General features: G+C 42.9%; 1 long non-coding RNA gene across 1 annotated transcript in view; it reads right to left on the bottom strand.

Moving 5' to 3' along the window:
* Positions 1-5723: 5723 nt before the first annotated feature.
* LOC140481910 (uncharacterized) overlaps positions 5724-22075 on the bottom strand; it is a 31442-nt gene continuing 15090 nt past the window's right edge. The window contains exons 2-5 of the long non-coding RNA XR_011961633.1: positions 21804-21909; positions 11537-11771; positions 10553-10709; positions 5724-8777 (exon numbers count right to left, since the gene is read on the bottom strand). This is a non-coding gene — a long non-coding RNA (uncharacterized lncRNA). The remainder of the gene's footprint in view (positions 8778-10552; positions 10710-11536; positions 11772-21803; positions 21910-22075) is intronic.

Raw genomic sequence — 22075 nt, 5'->3', positions numbered from 1 at the left:
ACAGTTAGTAAGTTTGCAGATGACACCAAAATTGGAGGTGTAGTGGACAGCGAAAAGGGTTACTTCAGATTACAACAGGATCATGACCAGATGAGCCAATGGGCTGAGAAGTGGCAGATGGAGTTTAATTCAGATAAATGCGAGGTGCTGCATTTTTGGGAAAGCAAATCTTAGCAGGACTTATATACTTAATGGTAAAGTCCTAGGGAGTGTCGCTGAACAAAGACACCTTGGAGTGCAGGTCTATAGCTCCTTGAAAGTGGAGTCACAGGTAGATAGGATAGTGAAGAAGGTGTTTGGTATGCTTTCCTTTATTGGTCAGAGTATTGAGTACAGGAGTTGGAAGGTCATGTTGCGGCTGTACAGGACATGGTTAGGCCACTGTAGAAATATTGCGTGCAATTCTGGTTTCCTTCCTATTGGAAAGATGTTGTGAAACTTGAAAGGGTTCAGAAAAGATTTACAAGGATGTTGCCAAGGTTGGAGGATCTGAGCTACAGGGAGAGGCTGAACAGGGTGGGGCTGTTTTCCCTGGAGCATCGGAGGCTGAGGGATGACCTTATAGAGGTTTACAAAATTATGAGGGGCATAGATAGGATAAATAGACAAAGTCTTTTCCCTGGGGTCAGGGAGTCCAGAGCTATAGGGCATAGGTTTAGGGTGAGCAGGGAAAGATATAAAAGAGACCTAAGGGGCAACTTTTTCACGCAGAGGGTGGTACATGTATGGAATGAGCTGCCAGAGGATAAGGTGGAGGCTGGTACAATTGCAATATTTAGGAGGCATTTGGATGGGTATGTGAATAGGAAGGGTTTGGAGGGATATAGGTCGGGTGCTGGCAGGTGGGACTAGATTGGGTTGGGAATTCTAGTCGGCATGGACGGATTGGACCGAAGGGTCTGTTTCCATGCTGTACATCTCTATGACTCTATGATTCTATGAAAGGCTGGTAGTATAGGGAATGCTGGATGACTGAAGAAATTGAGGAGTTAGTTAAGAAAAAGGAGGAAGCATATGTCAGGTATAGGCAGGATGGATCAAGTGAATCCTTAGAAGAGTATAAAGGCAGTAGGAGTATACTTAAGAGGGAAATCAGGAGGGCAAAATGGGGACATGAGATAGCTTTGGCAAATAGAATTAAAGAGAATCCAAAGGGTTTTTACAAATACATTAAGGACAAAAGGGTAACTAGGGAGAGAATAGGGCCCCTCAAAGATCACCATGATGACCTTTGTGTGGAGCCGCAGAAAATGGGGGAGATACTAAACGAGTATTTTGTCTTGAAATGCATAAAGCTGGATAAATCCCCAGGACCTGATCAGGTGTACCCGAGAACTCTGTGGGAAGCTAGGGAAGTCGATTGCTGGGCCTCTTACTGAGATATTTGTATCATCGATAGTCACAGGTGAGGTGCCGGAAGACTGGAAGTTGACTAACGTGCTACCACTGTTCAATAAGGGTGGTAAGGACAAGCCAGGGATCTATAGACCAGTGAACCTGATTGCGGTGGTGGGCAAGTTGTTGGAGGGAAGACGGAGGGACAGGATGTACATGTATTTGGAAAGGCAAGGACTGATTAGGGATAGTCAGCATGGCTTTGTGTATGGGAAATCATGTTTCACAAACTTGATTAAGTTTTTTGAAGAAGTAACAAAGAGGATTGATGAGGGCAGAGTGGTAGATGTGATCTATATGGACTTCAGTAAGGTGTTCAACACAGTTCCCCATGGGAGACTGATTAGCAAGGTTAGATCTCATGGAATACAGGGAGAACTAGCCACTTGGATACAGAACTGGCACAAAGGAAGAAGACAGAGGGTGGTGGTGGAGGGTTGATTTTCAGACTGGAGGCCTGTGACCAGTGGAGTGCCACAAGGATTGATGCTGGGTCCTCTACTTTTTGTGGAAATAAATAAATATGGGGTGCTGCATTTTGGGAAAACAAATCTCAGCAGGACTTCTACACATAATGGTAAGGTCCTAGGGAGTGTTGCTGAACAAAGAGACCTTGGAGTGCAGGTTCATAGCTCCTTGAAAGTGGAGTCGCAGATAGATAGGATAGTGAAGAAGGCGTTTGGTATGCTATACTTTATTGGTCAGAGTATTGAGTACAGGAGTTGGGAGGTCATGTTGTGGCAGTACAGGATGTTGGTTCGGCCACCGTTGGAATATTGCGTGCAGTTCTGGTCTCCTTCCTATCGGAAAGATGTTGTGAAACTTGAAAGGGTTCAGAGAGGATTTACAAGGATGTTGCCAGGATTGGAGGATTTGAGCTATAGGGAGAGGCTGAACAGGCAGGGCTGTTTTCCCTGGAGTGTCAGAGGTTGAGGGGTTACCTTATCGAGGTTTACAAAATTATGAGAGGCATGGATAGGGTAAGTGGACAAGTCCAGAACTAGAGGGCATAGGTTTAGGGTGAGAGGGGAAAGATATAAAAGAGACCTAAGGGGCAACTTTTTCATGCAGGGGGTGGTACGTGTATGGAATGAGCTGCCAGAGGAAGTGGTGGAGGCTCGCACAATTGCAACACTTAAAAGGCACATGGATGGGTATATGTATAGGAAGGGTTTGGAGGGATATGGGCCAAGTGCTGGCAGGTGGAACTAGATTGGGTTGGATTGAAGGATCTGTTTCCGTGCTGTACATCTCTACGACTCTATGTCTCTGAGTGGACTTTGCTGGTTTTGAGGCTTTGCCACAGAGAATGCACCCATTCTGATTGACAGTTAGCAGTCAGGCTATGTTTAAACTTTAAACCAGCACTTTGACTGTGTTTAGCTTTGTGGGTGGGAAATCGTGTCTCACATGTTTGATTGAATTTTTTGAAAAGGCAACCAATAAGATAGATGAAAGCAGAGTTGCAGGCGTTGTCTACACAGAGTTTAGCAAGGCCTTCGACAAGATTCTGCATGATAGACATGCTTAGTAAGGTTGGATCACATGGGACCCAGGGAGAGCTAGCAATTGGTTACGAAATTGGCTTGATGGTGGGAAACAGGGTGGTGGTAGAGGGTTGTTGTTCAAACTAGAGGCTTGTACACAGCAGTGTGTCACAATGATTGGAGCTGGGTCCACTGTTGCTTGTTGTTTCTATAAATAATTTGGATGAGAATGTAGGAGGTATAGTTAGGAAGTTTGCAGATGACACCAAAATTGGTGGTTATGGATGGTGAGGGAGATGATCTAAGAGTACAACGAGATCTTGATCAACTGGGTCAATGGGTCAAGGAGTGGCAGGTAGAGGTTAATTTAGATAAATGCGAAGTGTTGCATGTCAGTTAGACAAACTAGGGCAGGATTTACACAGTCAATGGTCGGGCCCTGGGAAGTCAAACAGAGAGACCTGAGATGCAGATGCACAGTTCCTTGAAAGTGGCGTCACAGATAGACAAAGTGGTGGAGAAGGCATTGGGTGTGCTTGCCTTCATTGGTCACAGCATTGAGTATAGGAATTGGGACATCATGTTGCAGCCATACAAGTCATTGATGAGGCCACTTTTGAAGTATTACGTACAGTGTGGGTCACCCTGCTATACGAGAGATGTTATTAACCTGGAAATAGTGCAGAAAAACTTTACAAGAATGTTACTGAGACTGGAGGGTTTGAGTTATAATGAGAGGCTCGATAGGCTGGGATGTATTTTTCCCTGGAGTGAAGGAGGCTGAGGGGTGATCTTGTAAAGGTTTATAAAATCATGAGAGGCATAGATAAGGTGAACAACCAGGTCATTTCCCCTGGTTGTGAGTCCAAAACTAGAAGGCATAACTTTAAGTTGAGAGGGGGAAGATTTAAAAGAGACCTGAAGGGCAACTTTTTCACACAGAGGGTGATGCGTATATGAAATGAACTGACAGAGGAAGTGATAGAGGCAGGAACAATTACAACATTTAAAAGACATTTGGACAAGTACTTGAAAGGAAAGGTTTCGAGGGGTATGGGCTAAACACAGGCAAATGGGCCTAGTTTAGTTTAGGAAACCTGGTCAGCATAGATGAGTTGGACCAAAGGGTCTGTTTCTGTGCTGTATGACTCTATGACTCTCGTCACGCCATTGTCCTGAGAAATGAACCAATGAATGGCTGTCATCTATTTTGTTGAGCTGGAATGGGCTTAATGTGTATACAAGGTAAAAACAATGACTGCAGATGCTGAAAACCAAATACTGGATTAGTGGTGCTGGGAGAGCACAGCAGTTCAGGCAGCATCCAAGATTTCGCTGCTCGTTGGATGCTGCCTGAACTGCTGTGCTCTTCCAGCACCACTAATCCAGTATTAATGTGTATACATGTTTTTTCTGTTACTTCTCAACAAACAACAACGTGATAATAACCAATCTGTTCCAGTGATGTGATTTGAAGGCTTAATACTGGTCAGGACAATGTGGAGAGGTCCCTGAGGTCCCATCAGATGTTCATGGTTATTCAAGAGATTAGATGGTGCCTCAGTCTAATGTCTCAGCCAAAAATGGCATTTTCAACAGTGCAGCACTCCCTCAGTACTGCATCAGCTGTGCCAGTCCAGATTTTTGCATTCAAACCTCTGGTGTGGAATGCAAACCCTGACTTTCTAATTAGAGGTGAATGATACATTTGAGGAACAAGAATGATCCATGCCCCAACACTGCTGTGCCTCAGGCTTACCAGCACAATGGCATAATATAATCCCTTGCCCAAAATAAAAAAGAATGAAGTGGTTCCAGAAACATTCTACAAGGTGGAGCCAGACAACTGAGAAGAAAGCAGTCTTCAGTAGGTCATTGTCTCCTGTGAATTATCGGCCACTTTCTCTGTGGCAGAACTAAAGTCCAGTGTAAAACAGACATCCATTCAGTCCCTTCTGTCTGTAAATCGCAACGTCTTTCTTTGCCCGAGGGAGTAGTTTCCAGCCACTGTTTATTTTCTGCTTTTAAAAGCATTGTATTGATTTTGGTTTTCCCATTAACTTTTAACAAATGTACCTGAGAAACTTGAGGCAGGCATTGAATTCCAAGAGCCCTCTGACTGAGTGCTAATGAGCCAGCAGTCGCTTTGCTCTGCAGTTATTTTTCGACAGTGCCAAAATAACCTAATGACTTGTTGCTCAGATTTAACCCTGAAAATCAAGGTCAGGGTGGGTAACTTCCTCCCCACCCCCCTCACCCCCATACTAGATGTGGCATGTTTTGTCTGTTTTTATTAATGGAATTAAAATCTCAGATAAACTGAACCAAATGCCTATGATCGGAGACAGGCGAGTTCACAGAACAGCGATGAAAGGTGGTCCAACCCAGTCAGGAATTAACTGTTCGAGTTGCTATTGTATCAACACATTGGAATCTTCCAGCAAAAAGGGAGTATGGTCAAGTTCATCCCATTTGTCACATGAACAGATTTTGAATTAGGTATTGGTTATCTATTAATCATGTAGCTTAGAATCCTTTTTAGCTTTGTTGACTGCTGCTCTGATTCAGTTAGCCATTCAGGAATTACAATGTACAACTAACCTGTGGACATTCACTGTGCTGCTGGTGGAATATCAAATTCATGCACCTACTGTTTCAAGTAATTCCTGTTCAAATGAAGCACCATCCACGCTCTTCAATAATTGCACACATCGGATATTGCGTGCACCAATGCTAATTAAAAGCAACCTGAGAAACAGTGTTAGCCACTCAGTACTCAACTTACCCATCTCCATAAATAATTTTCAAGAATAATTCATTGGAAGAGATTTTAATGTTGGAACCAAAACAGGAGAGTTGTAAACCAGACTGTCAATTCACCATATGCCATTCTACATGATCACAGTCAAAATCAACCTTATTTCTACGCCAATGTGGTTAAATTGCATTGATTAATTACTGTGTTAAATATTGGACCAAACACAAAAATTGCACTTTCTGCTTTTGTTTCACATTTCCAGAATCCACTCTATTTTGATTTTATATTCTCCTTTGCTGCTTACTACAATGCCTTGGGATGTTTCATAGTTCAATGTTTCTTGGGAATGACAGCATCTCCAAAAGTGCAACACTCCCCAGAACTGACCTAGATATTGTGCTGACGTCTTTGAAGGATAAATCTGCAACCATCTGACTGAGAGAGCACCCACTGAGTAAATACTGGCATTGAAAGCAAATGTCAGTGAAATGAATCAGGCTATTGATTCTGGCCAATTTACAGGTCTAGTAATACACAGAACATGTCACCAAACTCCACCTTTCTCTGCACTTCCAAGACAATTACCTGTAGATTGAATGGTGTAAAAATAACTCTTGATCCAGTGATAACGTTTACTCATTGACATCCCAAAAGAAGAAACGATGACTCTGCTGGAGGACTGTAATGTCAGGGTTAGCCTTGACTCCGAGGTTTGTGGAGCAGCCATTGGGAAACGTTGCATAGAAAATGTGATTGCAAATATGGTTCTTCTGCTAACAAAGTGGGCTCAGCATGACTTCAGTGCAACATACACCATCAGACAAATACCAAACATTGACATCTTCTGGATTATGCAGTTGTTAGTGTCAAGTATCTTAATCTTAAACTGTGGGAAATGTGCACTCAATGCCACACAGAAAGATCCAATTATTATTCCATTGCATTCCAAAGGACTGAGACAGGCACAGGGGCAAAGGTTACAGCTTTAAATGGGAACTCAGTGAAAAAAATTCCCATCTCCCTCCCATCCCTGCCAACGACAATTCCACAGGAATTAAAGCAATGAAACCTCAACGGCTGGGAATGAGTAATCTACAAATCTTGGTTAAAATCAAAAGAAATAAGAATACTTCATTGTCAGTCTAATGTGCTATCGAGATTTATAATTACTTTTCAGTTCTCTAAGATAAGGCGGGGTCTGTGAAGAAATAAACTCCGTTTAGTTTAAATTGTCCCTCAGAGAATTTTAACTTCCCATTGGTCTTGTTTATCCACAGCCTAACATTCTCGACAGGGTTTGAAATTACTTCTGCAGAATGACCATAATTAATGAAAAGTTAAGGCTTAAACACAAAGTTGATCATAATAGATAAACTACAATGTTATAGTTGCATACATCAAGGAGAAGCTCATCATGCTCATACCAAAAAATGCTATTAAGTGATATGAAAAGGTGGAAGCCAGAAATTTGCCTTAAACTGTGACAACTTCCTTTTCTAAAGCGTCTTTAACAAAATAAAACACTCGATGAAGCTTCAGAGGAGTATAATTAATCCAGATTTGACGCGGAGTCTTCTCAGGTGATTTCAGGACAAGTGACCATGAATATGTTCATCAAAGAGGTCAGCTTGAGGAGTATCTTGAAGGAGGAAAGGAGGAGGAATTAAAGGAGGTAAGGATGTAGGCAGCTGAGAGTACAGCAACCAATGGTGGTGTGTTTAAAATTGGGGTGCATGAAGGACTGTATTTGGAAAAGTGCATTTTTAAAATTAATAATGGAAGCTGGGAGTCATTGGGAGATCCAACGTATAGTTCCCTTCCTTAAATGTGTCCTTGAGAAGCTGCTAGTGAGTTACCTTCTTGAACCACTGCTGGTGTATTTACACTCATAATGCGATTAAGTTGAATTTTTCAGTATTTTGGCCCAATGACAATGCAGGAACGACAACATATTTACAAGTCTTGATGTTGGTCAACTTGGAGGTGTAGGTAATCCCACCTACTGTCCTTTTGTTTCTGGGTGGTAAAGGTCCTGGATTTGAAAGATTCCAATCTGGGGCCTTGTTGAGTTGCTGAAGTGCATATTGCAGATGCTGGAGAGATGCCATGTTTAAGGCAGTGGGTGGGGCATGAATCAAGCCTAGTGGTGGCAGAGGGTGGCTCTTGTTGTGCAGTAGCCATCCTTGCAAGATATTTGGCTCCTCAAGTGCATCAGGATCACAAGAGTTCTTAAAGTTATGGGCATTATGGCAGCTCCCAAGGTACATGATGCATTTTTCTAAGATGTGCTAATGATAAATCTAAAAATAAAATTGGACTGACAGAGTGAAATGTAGGGGAATGGGTCTGGGTGGGTTGCTCTTCAGAGGGTCAGTGTGAACTTGTTGGGCCGAAGTGCCTGTTTCCACACTGTAAGTAATCTAAATCTAAATCTAACCATCACAGATGGAACATTGATAGAATGGAATCCTTCTTTATCAATGAACATGGCTGTTTTGTAATGGCCTTCTCTACATGATGTGTGTACAGTTCACAGTGGCTAGGCCTAGGAAAAGTCAACTATGTTGGCAAAGCCTCATGCCCAGACTGCAGCACTGCCCTTGTTACGGGGAAATGTGAAGAAGGAGTGTGATCCAGCACAAATTGCATGGGTAATAACCTTGTTCTATTTGTGAGTCGAGGATTGAGAGATTTCATAAAAAGTCCCCAGTGGTCCCTTGGAGACAACTGGTTGCAATAAAAGTCCAACACAGCTGTCACCTTGACAATTTAGGACAGAATGGCCACCCACTCCTTCATGTCTCAGGTCCCACTCCAGCAATTGGTTTATTTCTGAAACATGTCCTGGGACATCCTCAGTCTGTGGCAAAACTGTGCCTCACTCATCTGGAAGAAATGGCATCGATGATAATAGAATATGAATCTGAGCTTCCTGTACCTCCCGCACATCCTGAGGGGACTTTCAGCTGGGACCTCTTCACGTGGTGGCTGTTCAGCAGCTATTGGAGATTGCTGCTGGTCTCTGGTGTGCTGACACAACTATTCCTCTTCCATTTCTCTGCACCCCAGCTGTATCATGGCAACAGCAATGATAACCCCTGCTGTGGCCAGATCCATCATTCATTCTTGCAATGAACCTATGGGTACATAAAGAACAGAACAGACCCTGAGAAATGTGTGCTTAACTTATGTTCACAAATGTCAGCTTAACTTATCCTCCCTTACAGTGACACCCTTCCAAGGAGGGCAGTGGAATGCCTGGACATAGACCTTTGAAATTGGAATCTTATTCTCATGAATGCAGTCATGTTACAATGAGAGAGGAGGGGATTGTAAATACTTCATAAACACTGAGATCTTGTGTTCCTAGTCCACATTACCTAAGAAAGCTAACATAAGAGCATGCTGAAGACTAGTTACAGCTCAAGATGAAAGGAATCAATTCCATGCAACTTACGAGATTGTCTAATGGCTTTGCACTTTGTGACCTATGGGTGCCTGTTTGAGGTCACCTGTGATTAGTTTTTCTTTACAGGGCTGATTACTCTGCAATGGCCAATGATGTGGTCGAGATTGTGCTTGTGACCAGGATTTATATCCCACAATGCATACTTGCAGCGACCACATCCAAACCTCCAATCACGGACGTTGTCATCAGATGTGTACCAGCTTCACTGCACCATCATGGCAGATCTCCCACCAAACTTGTTGCTGTCAGACTTGTTCATGTCAGTCAGAGGGATGGATGACAGTCTGTCTTTGTGTGAGCAGAATGAAAGTCAAGGGGGAGTTATCAGAGATGTAACTGCTATGGTAGGGAATTGGTGGAATTCAGTGCTGCAGATGTATATATTGCATGCTGTGATTACAGAAGTCTTCAAGCTGCACATGCGTGATTAATTCAATTCCCACTTGAAGGTTTTCCCGTTTCTCAGAATGGAGCCCACGTGCTGAGACAGCACTGACTCCGCCCACTCCAAGTGTGGTTGTAAATGTTTTCAATTTATAGTTCACATTGAGGAGTCAAGGAGCCATAGAGATGAACAGCATGGCAGCAGACCCTTTGGTTCAACCCATCCATGCTGACCAGATATCCTAAATTAATTTAGTCCCATTTGTCAGCTTTTGGCTCATATCCCTCTAAACCCTTCCCATTTATGTACCCATCCAGATGCCTTCTCAATGAATACAGAAGATGAGGCAGGTTGCTCTTGGCACAAAGAGTCACAGGCTCTATCTGATAATCAAGAGTTCTTCCTGAACCTCCATATCCCTTTCAGACACACCATCATTACTGATCTCCCACACGTTCCCACACACCACTTGAAATAATGATTGCAACTTCCATCCTTACTGCCTGAACTCCTGTCCTACAGTTTAGTCCTACCCACCCTGCACACTCCTCCAGTCATGGCCAATGCAGTGGGGACTGCTAATTAGTCCCCCTCCCACAGTATCCCATGTCTCCCCATGCAATATATGCATCTCAAGCAGTGAATTCCCCCAATTCCCTAACATTGATAAATCCCATTGACTTTCATTCTGCTCATACTAAGACTGACTGTGGTCCCCCCCCACCCCCCCCCCACCCCCCGACCGATATGAATGGCACCAAGTTCGGTGGGAGATGTGCCATGATGGTGCAATGAAGCTGGTACACATCTGGTGTCATTGTCTGTGATTGGAGGGGTGGATGTGGTCACTGCTCATGGAGCATGTCTTGAGGTGGATGTCCAGAGAAGCAAAGAGCAAGCTGCAGTGACCATGTGATTGTTGTAATTATCCTGGCTGGAATTGTCGCTATCTATTTTCTATTTGGAGAGTGGGAGAATGGGAAACATTAAAACAATGAGCCAAAGGTAAGTACTAATGAGATGTTAATGCACGCAAATAGTTGAGAAACTTGTCTCACCATTCAACACCTGGTTCGAAAACAGAATATCTGTCTCTTAATGCCGAGAAGCTCCTCACTGACTATCTCACAAGCTCTTCTCAATCTTCTCGTCACAGTTCATGTCATTCAGGGACTGGGAAGGTTCCACCCGATGTTTTTGTTAGAAGATCTTGATCTTGATAAACAAGTAGGTTTAGATTAGACTAGATTCCCTACAATAATGAAACATGCCCTTTGGCCCAACAAGTCCACACAGACCCTCTGAAGAGCAACCCACCCAGACCAATTCCCCTATCATATATCTACACGTGACTAAAGCACCTGACACTATGGGCAATTTAGCATGGCCAATTCACCTGCCCTGCACATCTTTGGATTGTGGGAGGAAACCAAAGCACCCAGAGGAAACCCACGCAGACACGGGGAGAATGTGCAAATACCGCACAGACAGTCACCCGAGGTGGGAATCAAACCTGGGTCCCTGGAGCTGTGAGGCAGCAGTGCTAACTACTGAGCCACCGTGCTGCCCCAGTTTGTTGCACACTATTTAATAGCATTGGACTGAATTTTGCTTTTTTTTTGGCTTCATGCGAATTGTGTCGGTTTGTTTGAGAATTCTCTCTATGACATCCATTGAGATTTCTCCCCATGTCTTACCAAACTCATCTCAATAATTCGCTCCCCTGTCCCCACAGTATTCCATCCCACATCCAATCCAATCTCCGTCTTACCATACACTAATCCCAGACCAGCTCCCCATCCTTTAAGAACTGCTGATGGGCAAGGCAAGCTGCATGATTTTTTGAATGCGCTAATTAGCATGACCAGGTACAGCAAGACAAGGCAAGATGTGGACGCAGTGCGCATAGAGGCAGGCTTTCGGTGAGCAAGTGCTAAGAAAGAAACCAAGCAGCCTTGAGATGCAGCCTGATCTATTGTCTGAGCTGGGTGCCTGTCCCTGCACATGAGGTGTCCTTGCAGCAGCCTTTCAGTGTCACTTACCTGCAATTCAAGCCTGTGCAAGTGGGCTGGAAAGGTACCCCGATGGCTGTGAGGAGTAGGTGGATGAGACCTGCATGTAGTTGGTGCCCATGGATCATGCCTTAAGATATTGCTTAATGCTGAGCAATGTGGTAACCCTTCAAAGCCAAAGATGAGCTGAAGTCACCAGGTGCCACGCTCTGAATTCCATGTTAAGGTTTTCTTGATGTCCACCTTATTTAGCGCGTTTAGGAAGCTGAATATTAACGAAACAAGTTAGGGCATTAATAAGACGCATAAGAAGCTAGAAGTCCAGTTAACTGGAAACTCACCACTGCCCAGTGAGAAGCTTGCCTTACCATTCAACAAATGTAAAAAAAGGTGCAGCATGTTGTTCCTGATGGTGAGATAATTCTCGCCCAACTTCTCATAGAGTCATACGTATGGACCCTTTAGTCCAACCAGTCCGTGCTGACCATAATCCCAAACTAAACTAGTCCCACCTGACTACACTTGGCCCATACCCTTCCAAATCTTTCTTATTCATGTAATTATCCAAATGTCTTTTAAACTTTGTAACTGCATCCACCATTTCCTCTGGAAGTTCATTCCACACATGTACCATTCTCTGTGTACAAAACATTGCCCCTCATGACCTTTTTAAATCTTTCTCCTCTCACCTTAACAATATGCCCCCCCAAGTCTTGAAATCCCCCACCTGAGGAATCCAGCCCAATAATATCTGCTACAAATTTCACCATTTTCCAAGTCGCTCAGACCCCAATAAGATTCTGACCATTGTATCTGAATGATATCATCATCCACTGTGAATCTTCAGGTGAGAATTAAAAGTAATTACATTTTTCTTTTGAGCTATTTTCAGCTTACCATTGAAATACAATTTAGAATACTCTTGAAAATCAGGCCAGCTCCTCCTAAGAACTATCACTTATATCTTGATGGGCAATAGTTAGAATGTGAAATCTGTGATGACATGGCATAGTTGAGATGCATGACAAAGATGGATTTTAGGGGAAGCAAGATAAGTACATGAGTGAGAATTTAGTGGAAAGGTGTGGTGATTGGGTAAGATTAAGAAGAGTGTGTGGAGGCATATATGGACCATAAACTCCAATATTAACCAGTTGCACCTAGTTGTACTACAGACACTATGCAATTCTACATAACTTAGGCTGACTTGACATTAAAAAATTGCAGTTGAGAGTGTGTTGCTGGAAAAGCACAGCAGGTCAGGCAGCATCCAAGGACCAGGAAAATCGACGTTTCGGGCCCGAGCCCTTCATCAGGAATGAAACTGGGAGTCTTGGGGGTGGAGAGATAAACGGGATGGAGGTGGGGCTGGGGAGAAGGTGGCTGAGACTGCAGTAGGTGGATGGAGGTGGGGGTAAAGGTGATAGGTCGGAGAGGAGGGTGGACCGGACAGGTGGGAAGGATGATTGACAGGTAGGACAGGTCATGAGGGTGGTGCTGAGCTGGAAGGTTGGAACTGGGGTAAGGTGAGGGGAGGGGAAATGAGGAAACTGGTGAAATCCACATTGATGCAGTGGGGTTGAAGGGTCCCAAAGCGGAAGATAAGGTGTTCTTCCTCCAGGCGATTAAAAAATTGTTGCAATTAAACAATTACAACATAGTGCATTAAAGAACAAAACTCTGAGGATTTGGCTTCCCTCAATTACTGAAGTCTTTGCCTCTTTTTCTCTACATAAATGGTTAAGAGAAATTCTGATCAAAAGTTATAACATAGCCTTTAGCTGGGTCAAATCCTGGAATTCCATCCCTAAGGGCATTATGGGGCTACCTACAGCACAGGGACTGCAGCTGTTCAAGAAAGCACTTACCACCACCTTCTCATGGGCAACTGGGAATGGGTAATAATTGCTGGCCCAGCCAGTAACATCCACATCCCAGAAGAGAACATAAAAAAACTCTGTTGCAGATCAAATAGGGAATACATCACTTCCTGTCACCAAGTGAAGGAAAGAAAGCTTAGCTTTAACAGAGTCTTTCATGATCTCAGAGCATCCTAAAATTCTTTACAGACAATGAAGGACTTTGGAGGTGAAGTCAGTCACTGAAATAATGAAGGAAACGCGACAACCTGTTTTTTGACAGCAAAATCCCACAAATAGTCATGTGACAATGACTTGATAAATTGTTTATTTGCATGATGTACCAGTAATGTTTAGAACCCGGGGAGAACTCCCCTTTTCTTCATAAGATAGTGACATGGGACCTTTTACATGTAATTGAACAGTCAGTCAGGGCTTAGTGTCTCACCTGAAAGACAGCACCTTCAGCACTTCCTCGGTGGTATTTAAACACACAAACCTTCGACTCATGTAAGACCGAGATTGCAACCACCGTACCAGATTTGACACCTTAATCAGCCGAGAGTATCTCTGCAATACTCAAGATCATATCACACCAGACACTGGGAGGGATCTGCAGAAACCAACAGCTTACTTCTGGATTACCCACTGCTAGCATTACTTTAAAGTGCCAAAGTAGAGTGAAAGCTCTCTTTGTTCAATAGAATATTAGATAGCTGGTGTATGATCCAAAGGCATTATTATGGAGACAGTGCCATCTAATGGACGTAATTGATCAGGTATTCTTTCCCAGATTTGGGGGCATTAATGTGGAAAATGAGGGGCTTGTGCAACTTAAAGTTGCTTTTCACTTCTGTATTTTCTACTAGTCTGATTTTTTATTTTTGCCAGAATGTAACAGGAGATACTCATCATCAGAGTAAGAAGGCTGAGGGTCACACCCAAATATGCAGACAAATTAAGACTGGGAATGTTTTGAAGTGAAGCCGTATTTGGCTTTTTCAAATCATCTATAAATTAACGTCGCTGTACCTGATCTCAGAGAGGGAGTCTTTAAGATTGAGAGAGAGAGAGCAAGAGAGATGGAATAAGGTTTAGGGACATTTGAGAGGGGCTTTGAGAGAACGAGGAAGACTTTGGGTAAAATGTTTCTAACTTTCACCTGCTCCTGACTTTGACTGTGGATCTGTGTCATAGCAGACTCAGAATGATTCCTGGCTGACAAAAATCCCAGTTCTGCATTTGTCTGTTGCAAGAGAACAAATTAACCGCAAATGTGGGTAGAAGTCAGTCCGAAGGCCAACACTTCCTACTTACAGAGGTAAAAACAATGACTGCAGATGCTGGAAACCAGATTCTACTTACACCCAATCAAGACAAGTACCCAGAGCAGAATCACTGGGACCTGTAATAGCTTCAGAGCTTGAATGGCCTGGTGATAATCATCTTGTGAGGCTCCTACATCTAAAATGAGGACCTGTGATTTAGGAGCCTGTGAAATTGAACTGGAGTTTGAGTTCACATATGCAGGAAAGAAAAAAGAAGGGTATAAGGGGAATGCAGAGAAAGGAGCTCAGGAGACAGAAATCCAAATGTTAAAGTGAACAGCAAAATTAATGAGTCACAATGGGATCAATAACAAACTATTCTGATTCATACAGCCCCTATAATGTAATAAAAACACCCAAGACAATTCACAGGAGTAGAATCAGGCTGTAATGAAAACATGTTTTGTGCAAAATAAAATGATTTCTGAATCTATCACTGGAAATCCTAGTTATCTTTTTTATTAAAACAAACATAAAGCTGCAATCCAGAAACTTGAGCTTGCAGCCAAAGGGGGACTACATAATTGTATCTCTCACATTCCAGCACCATTGAGATGGAAACTACTTGTGTGCAAACCCCACCAAAAATAATGATATCGGGGAATATGAACAAACCATGTTCCCTGTTCCATTAGTATAGCATACATACACTCACATGGCTATTTAACTGGTGGAGATATGCCCTTGGACGTAACTACTTGGACAATGACATTCTGCCCGAGACAGGGATTCCCAGACATGAACTAACACCTACAATTAGAATAAACTGGCCATGACCTTATTTGTATACCTGTGCAGTTGGACAGGGGAAGTCTTACGTATTTTAAGCATTGTTTTCTCTACAGAATAGGACTAGTGTTAGGACACGGTGTTAGGGGTAGAGTATTAGCATGGATTGGGGATTGGTTGACTGACAGGAAGTAAAGACTGGGGATAAATTAGTGCTATTCTGGCTGGCAATCAGTGACTAGTGATGTGCCTCAGGGATCGGTGTTGGGATCACAATTATTTACAACATATATAGATGATTTGGAGTTGGGGACCACGTGTACTGTGTCAAAATTTCCCGATGACACTAAGATGAGTGGCAGTGCAAAGTGTGCAGAGGGCTGTGAAACTTTACAGAGGAACATTGATACATTGAGCGAGTGGGCCAAGTTCTGGCAGATGGAATACAATATTAGTAAATGTGAAGTCATACATTTTGGTAGGAGTAACAGCAAAATAGATTATCACTTGAATAGTAAAATGTTGTAACATGCTGATTTGCAGAGGGACCTGGGTGTCCTTGTGCATGAATCACAGAAGGTTGATCTGCAGGTAAAAGTAATTAGGAAAGCAAATTGAATGTTGTCCTTCATTGCTAAAGGGGTTGAGTTTAAAAGCAGGGAAGTAATGTTACAGCTGTACAAGGTGCTGGTGAGGCCACACCTGGAGTACTGTGTGCAGTTTTGGTCTCCTGGCACTGGAGGGTGTGCAGAGGAGGTTCACTAGGTTGATTTCGGAGTTGAGGGGGTTGGCTTATGAGGAGAGACTGAGTGGATTGGAATTATATTCATTGGAATTCAAAGGAATGAGGGAGGATCTTACAGAAACATAAAATTTTGAAGGGAATCAATAAAACAGAAATAAATAGACTGTATGAGTCTAGGACAAGAGTGCATAGCCTCAAGATTAGAGGGAGCAGGTTTAGAACTGAACCGAGAAGGAACTTCTTCACCCAGAGGGTTGTTAATCTATGGAACTCCTTGCCCAGGGAAGTAGTTGATGCTACTTCAATAATTGCTTTTAAAGCTAAGGCAGATACCTTGTTGAAAAATAAAGGAATTGAGGGATATGGTGAAAACGTGGGTAAGTGGAGCTGAGTCCATGGAAAGATCAGCCATGATCTTACTGAGCGACGGAGCAGGTTCGAAGGACCAGTCAGCCTACTCCTGCTCCTAGCTCTTACGTTCTTATGTTCCAAGTCAACCCAATGTGACTGTCTCCTGAAGAGTTATCCAGATCTATCTTTAAACCATCTTGATGCCAGAAACATCAGGATCATTGAGTGAAACTAGCAGGACCACTGAATTCAGCATGACTGTGTCTTTTACGTAAACATGAAGTGTAAATAGCTAAACACTCAGTCAATTGCCAAATATATTCATGTAAACAAAAAGAACCTGTTGGTGTCAAATGAGCAGAAGAAGGAAAGTGGATCCAGTTGACCTTTCCTCCCTGGGTCGTAATATGACAAAAACTGACACCAAACCATGGGAGATTTTAGGACAAACCAAATGTATACTGAATAGATAGGTTATAGTCAACCTTTTAAAGGACATGTAGATAAACAAAAGAACAGGTCATTTAGAATTCCATGTTTCAGGCCTAGACAGTTGAAGGTGTGGCCTTGAATGGTGCGGGCAGGGAAATCATTACTACAAAAGAAGCAAGAGATGTACAGCACGAACAGACCTTTCAGCCCAACTCATCCATGCTGAACAGAGTCTAGTCCCATTTGCCAGCATTTGGCTCATATCCCTCCAAATCCTTCCTATTCATTTACCCATTCAATTGCCTTTTAAATGTTGCAATTGTACCAGCCTCTACCACTTCCTCTGGCAACTCATTCCATACATGCACCACCCTCTGCGTGAAACAGTTGCCCCTTATGTCTCTTTTAAATATTTCCCCTCTCACTTTAAACCTATACCCTCTTGTTCTGGACTCCCCCACCCCAGGGGAAAGACCTTGTCTATTTACCCTATCCATATCCCTCATGATTTTATAAACCTCTTGAAGATCACCCCTCCGCCTCTGACATTCCAGGGAAAACAGCCCCAATCTATTCAACCTCTCACTACAGCTCAAACCCTCCAACCCTGACAACATCCTTGTAGATCTTTTCTGAACCCTTTCAAGTTTCACAACATCCTTCCGATTGCACAAAATATCCCAAAAGTAGCCTTCCAATGTCCCATGTTATACAATTTTGGAAAGTTGTAGAGTCACTGAGTCAGAAGTTATGGGTTCAATTCTCACTCCAAGATCTTGAGCACCCAATCAAAGCTGACTTGAGTGGAATAGAGAGGCTGCAATGCATGGTCAGAGTTGACCTCTTTCAGATCAGACATTTAACTAAGGCTCTGTCTGTCCTCTTTGGCCAATGGAATAGGTTCAAGTTATTAATTTGATGCAAAGTCGGAGAGTTCTCCACAGTAATCGAGCCAATCTTCAAAGCTTAAATAAAGGCCAAAACAAATTAACTGATCATTATCACTGCTGTTACTGATGTTTTGCTGTGCCAGTTGGTTGCTGCATTTTTTGCATTAGGAAAGTGGCGACACATTAAGAGAGCCCTCACTTGGCTGTAGGGTGTTTTGGGACATCCTAAGATTATGACATGCATTGTAACAATTAATTTATCACAAAACAGGGGCTGAATTTCGGAAATTTGTTCTTGGTATGATTCAGACTTCAGGAAATTACTGGATAAAGTTGTGAAGATATTGAAGGCTAGAATTTCAGTTCCTGTCCCATTCTATCAAATTACCACAGACATAAATCATTATTCACATTAGGAATACAGTATATATGGCATCTTGACATGGCATATGACTTCAGGACATCACAAACTGTCTATCACACATCCTGTTGAATTCCTCTCCCCTATCTCCACCACATTCACATTCAGCAAATGCAAGGACCTCATAGATTTGTTTGTAACAAAGGTTGAGACCATCCATAGGTTGCCTTTGCTGCGTCTTTCCTTTTCCCTAACCCACTTAATCATTTTAATACATTCTCCCTTGTCCTCACTGTAAACTGGTTTACTTTGAATTTCTCTGGTTCGTCTCCTATCTGAGCATATCCTGTTGTTAATTCTGTATTAACTGGGTAGTTAATTGTATTCCGGAGTTGGCATTAACAGAACTTTCACATGTGCTTCTAAATGTTGGAAGAGACCAAGTCTGTCGTTTTAAGGTTTAAAAATACGTACTTGTCATGTGCGTTTCTGTAAATAACAGCTTATAAAGTGTATCATCAATAGGTTCCAGTTCTATCCCTCAACATCTGGCTACCTAAAATGAAATATATGAGAATTACTTCCAGCTCTCCCTGTCCAATTTGCACTAATCTGCTAACCTAACCTCCCTTCTTATCCTCTATGATAGCTGTTATTGTAAATGGGTTCCCTCCTTTCAGGCACCGTCGCCCTCCCTTTCAATTCTGCCATCATTAATCTCTCATCACAAAAACCCATTCTGGACCTTTGCCACCTTCTGCCCCCATCTCTAAATGTTCCTCCCCAAAATCATTTAACATGCTTTGACCTCGCAATATGTACCCATTTTTCTTTCCTCACATGAATCTTTAGATCTGGTTTGCAAACATGCTACTGCTGAAATAGCTGACAACTTATTTGACTGTGATCATGGTACCTATCCCAGCTCATCTTTCCCTTCCTGTATACAACCTTTGGTAAATTTGTTTACATCAGACACTCGCAAGGCTTCTCCACTGTTGTCTAGATTGAATGGACTGGACTCGCCCAATTCCATTCTTACTTATCCTGCTGTGGCCAGAGAATCACTTCTCCCACATATTACTGCATGGATTTCCCCCAAGGGTCAATCCTTGACCTCTTCCAACTTCACGTTCATCTGCTAGCCCTCAGTAGCATCATCCAAAGACAGATAGATTCTATATATATGCTGATAATACCTAGCTCTACATCACCAATTCTCTTGGCGTCCAGAGTCATACAGCATGGAAACAGGACCAATAAACACCAAATTACACTAATACCATTGGTGACTGGCATTTACCCTGGCATTTTAAATACTCATCCGGATGCTTCTTAAATATTGTAAGAGTACCTGCCTCCACTACCCTCTCAGGCAGCTTGTTTCATATTCTGCCACTCTCTGAGTGAAAATTTATTTTCACGATTTGGTCCTCACCTTAAACATATGTCCCCTGGTCTTAGACGCGTTTGGCATGGGGAGAAAATTCTCACAATTTACTCTGTCTATGCATCTCATCATTTTGTAGACATTAATCAGATGCACCACCCCCCCCCCCCCCCCACCAGCCTTCTTCTGCTCCAAGGAAAACAAGCCACCCTGTCCAATCTCTCCTCACAACTGAGACTTTCCATCCCAAGCAACATCCTGGTGAACTGCTCTGCATTCTCTGCAGTACAATCATGTCTTTCCAATAGCGTGGCGACCAGAATTGCACACAGTGTTCCACCTGTGGCCTAACCAACGTTTTATAAAGTTGTAACAAGACTTCCTTGCTCCTATATTCTATGTGCCAGTTAATGAAGGCAGTCAACTAGTATGCCTTCTTCACCACCCTGTCTACCTGTGCTGACACCTTCAGGGATCCATGGATTTTCCCTCTTCCTCAGTACTCCCTAGGGACTTACATTTATGGTGTAAATCCTTCCCTTATTAGACCTCCCAAAATGCATCTCCTCGCACACAGTTTTCTTCTTTAATCCACTACCTAACTCTCTAAATTCCTATTGCAAAACCAATTTCCTTACTTACCCAAGTCATTAGTACTGATATGTACCAGAATTGCTGGCTGTTCACCTTCCACCTTCAAAATGCCCTGCAACTGCTCTGAGACATCTCCAACCCTGGCAACATACCATTCAACAGTTTCTATGCTGCCACAGAACTGCCTGTCAGTTCCCCTTACAATCGAGTCCCCTATCAGTAAAGCTCTCCTCATCTTTTCCCTCTCCTGCTGTGCAACAGAGCCAACTGTGGTGCCACAAGCCTGGCAGTTGCGCCTTTCCTCTGGAAAGCCATTCCCCCTCAACAGTTTGCAACATGGTATATCTATTTGAGAAGGGGATGGTCACATGGAACTCCTGCACTACCTGCCCACACTTAATCATCATAAATTTCCTCTGATTAAAGATGGAAACATGAAAACCATTCTCTTCAATCCCTGCCATGAACATCATTCTCTATCCATGGCAGTCCATCCATCTCCCTTACAATGGTGACTTGGAAAGATAGCTCCTTGACTACCACTGGGCCAAAATGCAGGAATTACTTCCATGTTGGTATTGTAGGTCTACCTACAGTGGTTGAAGAAGACAGTCCATTACTACCTTCTCAAAGGCAACCCGGGACAGGCAATAAATGCTGTCCCAGCCTCCAATGCCCATGTCCTATGAGTGAATAAAATCAAGACTGTCTGAGGCTGAACCAGGCAGTTCACAACCTTGATATCCTATTTGATCCAGGTTTGACCAGATACCCATTAAGACTGATTATTTCCAATGCTGTAATATTAACCACTTCTGCCTGTTGCTTGGTTCACATGCTGTTGGCACCCTTATTGAAATCCTTGTCCCGCTCAGTGTTCACCAAATAAGTACCAATAGCCTTCTGTAACTTACACCAAGTCTATTCACCCAAAATCATATCATCTGAACTGACTCACATGAACCTTGAATTTTAAATTCTCGCCCTTATTGTCAAATTCCTCCATGGTCGCATGTCTACCCATTGCTGCCAGCTTCTTGCACACAAAACCCTAAACGATCTCTAATCTTGGCATTCTGTGCACTCTCAGTCTCCTTTGCTCCACCAGCTGCCTAGGCACTGAATTCTGAGAGGCCCTCTTTAAACCTCCTTACATCTCTCCTGTACTTTTTAAGGTGCTCCTTTAAACATAATTCATCGGCCAAGCTTTAGGTCACCTGCCCTAATAAGAGCGAGGCTTAGGGTCAAGTTGTGCTTGCTGTTGTAGAGAATCTTGGGATGTTTACTATATTAAAGACTCCATATAGAAAGGCACGTTGTCTTGAAATATAAACCCTGCTGATGAAATCGGTTTACTCAGCATAGGCAGGGGATGGGGTTTGGGACGTTCATACTTTGCACGGTTCAGTAAATTACTGGATGAAGTTGCTGCACTGTTGAGGAGAGATAAGGATTCAGAAATTCATTTACCATCCTTCTCTATCAAAATACAATGTACATAAATCTCTCTTTTTATTATGAGTTCGATATCCTGGGAGCTCAGATCTCTTTTGGTGTACAATTGATGCAGTTGGCTAACGTTTGAGGAAATGTAATACTTTTCAGTGGAGTATCTCACCCATAAAATGAAGCATTTTTTGCTGAGCCTGATTTATCTGGGTCAGTGACTCGCTGGGGACTCGGCAGTAAATCGTGGCTCTTCACTGTCAGCTCAATGTTGTCGTCTGTCGTAATAACAAGAGAGAAAAATATAGCTGTAAATTACTTTGAAACTCCAAGCCTTTGCTACAAGCAATGGGGCTATCCTTAAACTGAACCAATGGATTAAGGGACGGTTTTTATTAGATCAATTCCCTTTGGCAAGTAAATACACGACAGGTCCCTTCGCCT

This window comes from Chiloscyllium punctatum, chromosome 10 (assembly GCF_047496795.1).
Source record: "Chiloscyllium punctatum isolate Juve2018m chromosome 10, sChiPun1.3, whole genome shotgun sequence".
Taxonomy (NCBI): Eukaryota; Metazoa; Chordata; class Chondrichthyes; order Orectolobiformes; family Hemiscylliidae; genus Chiloscyllium; species Chiloscyllium punctatum.
Note: the sequence above shows the minus strand (reverse complement) of the source record. Positions and strands in the feature narration are given on the sequence as shown.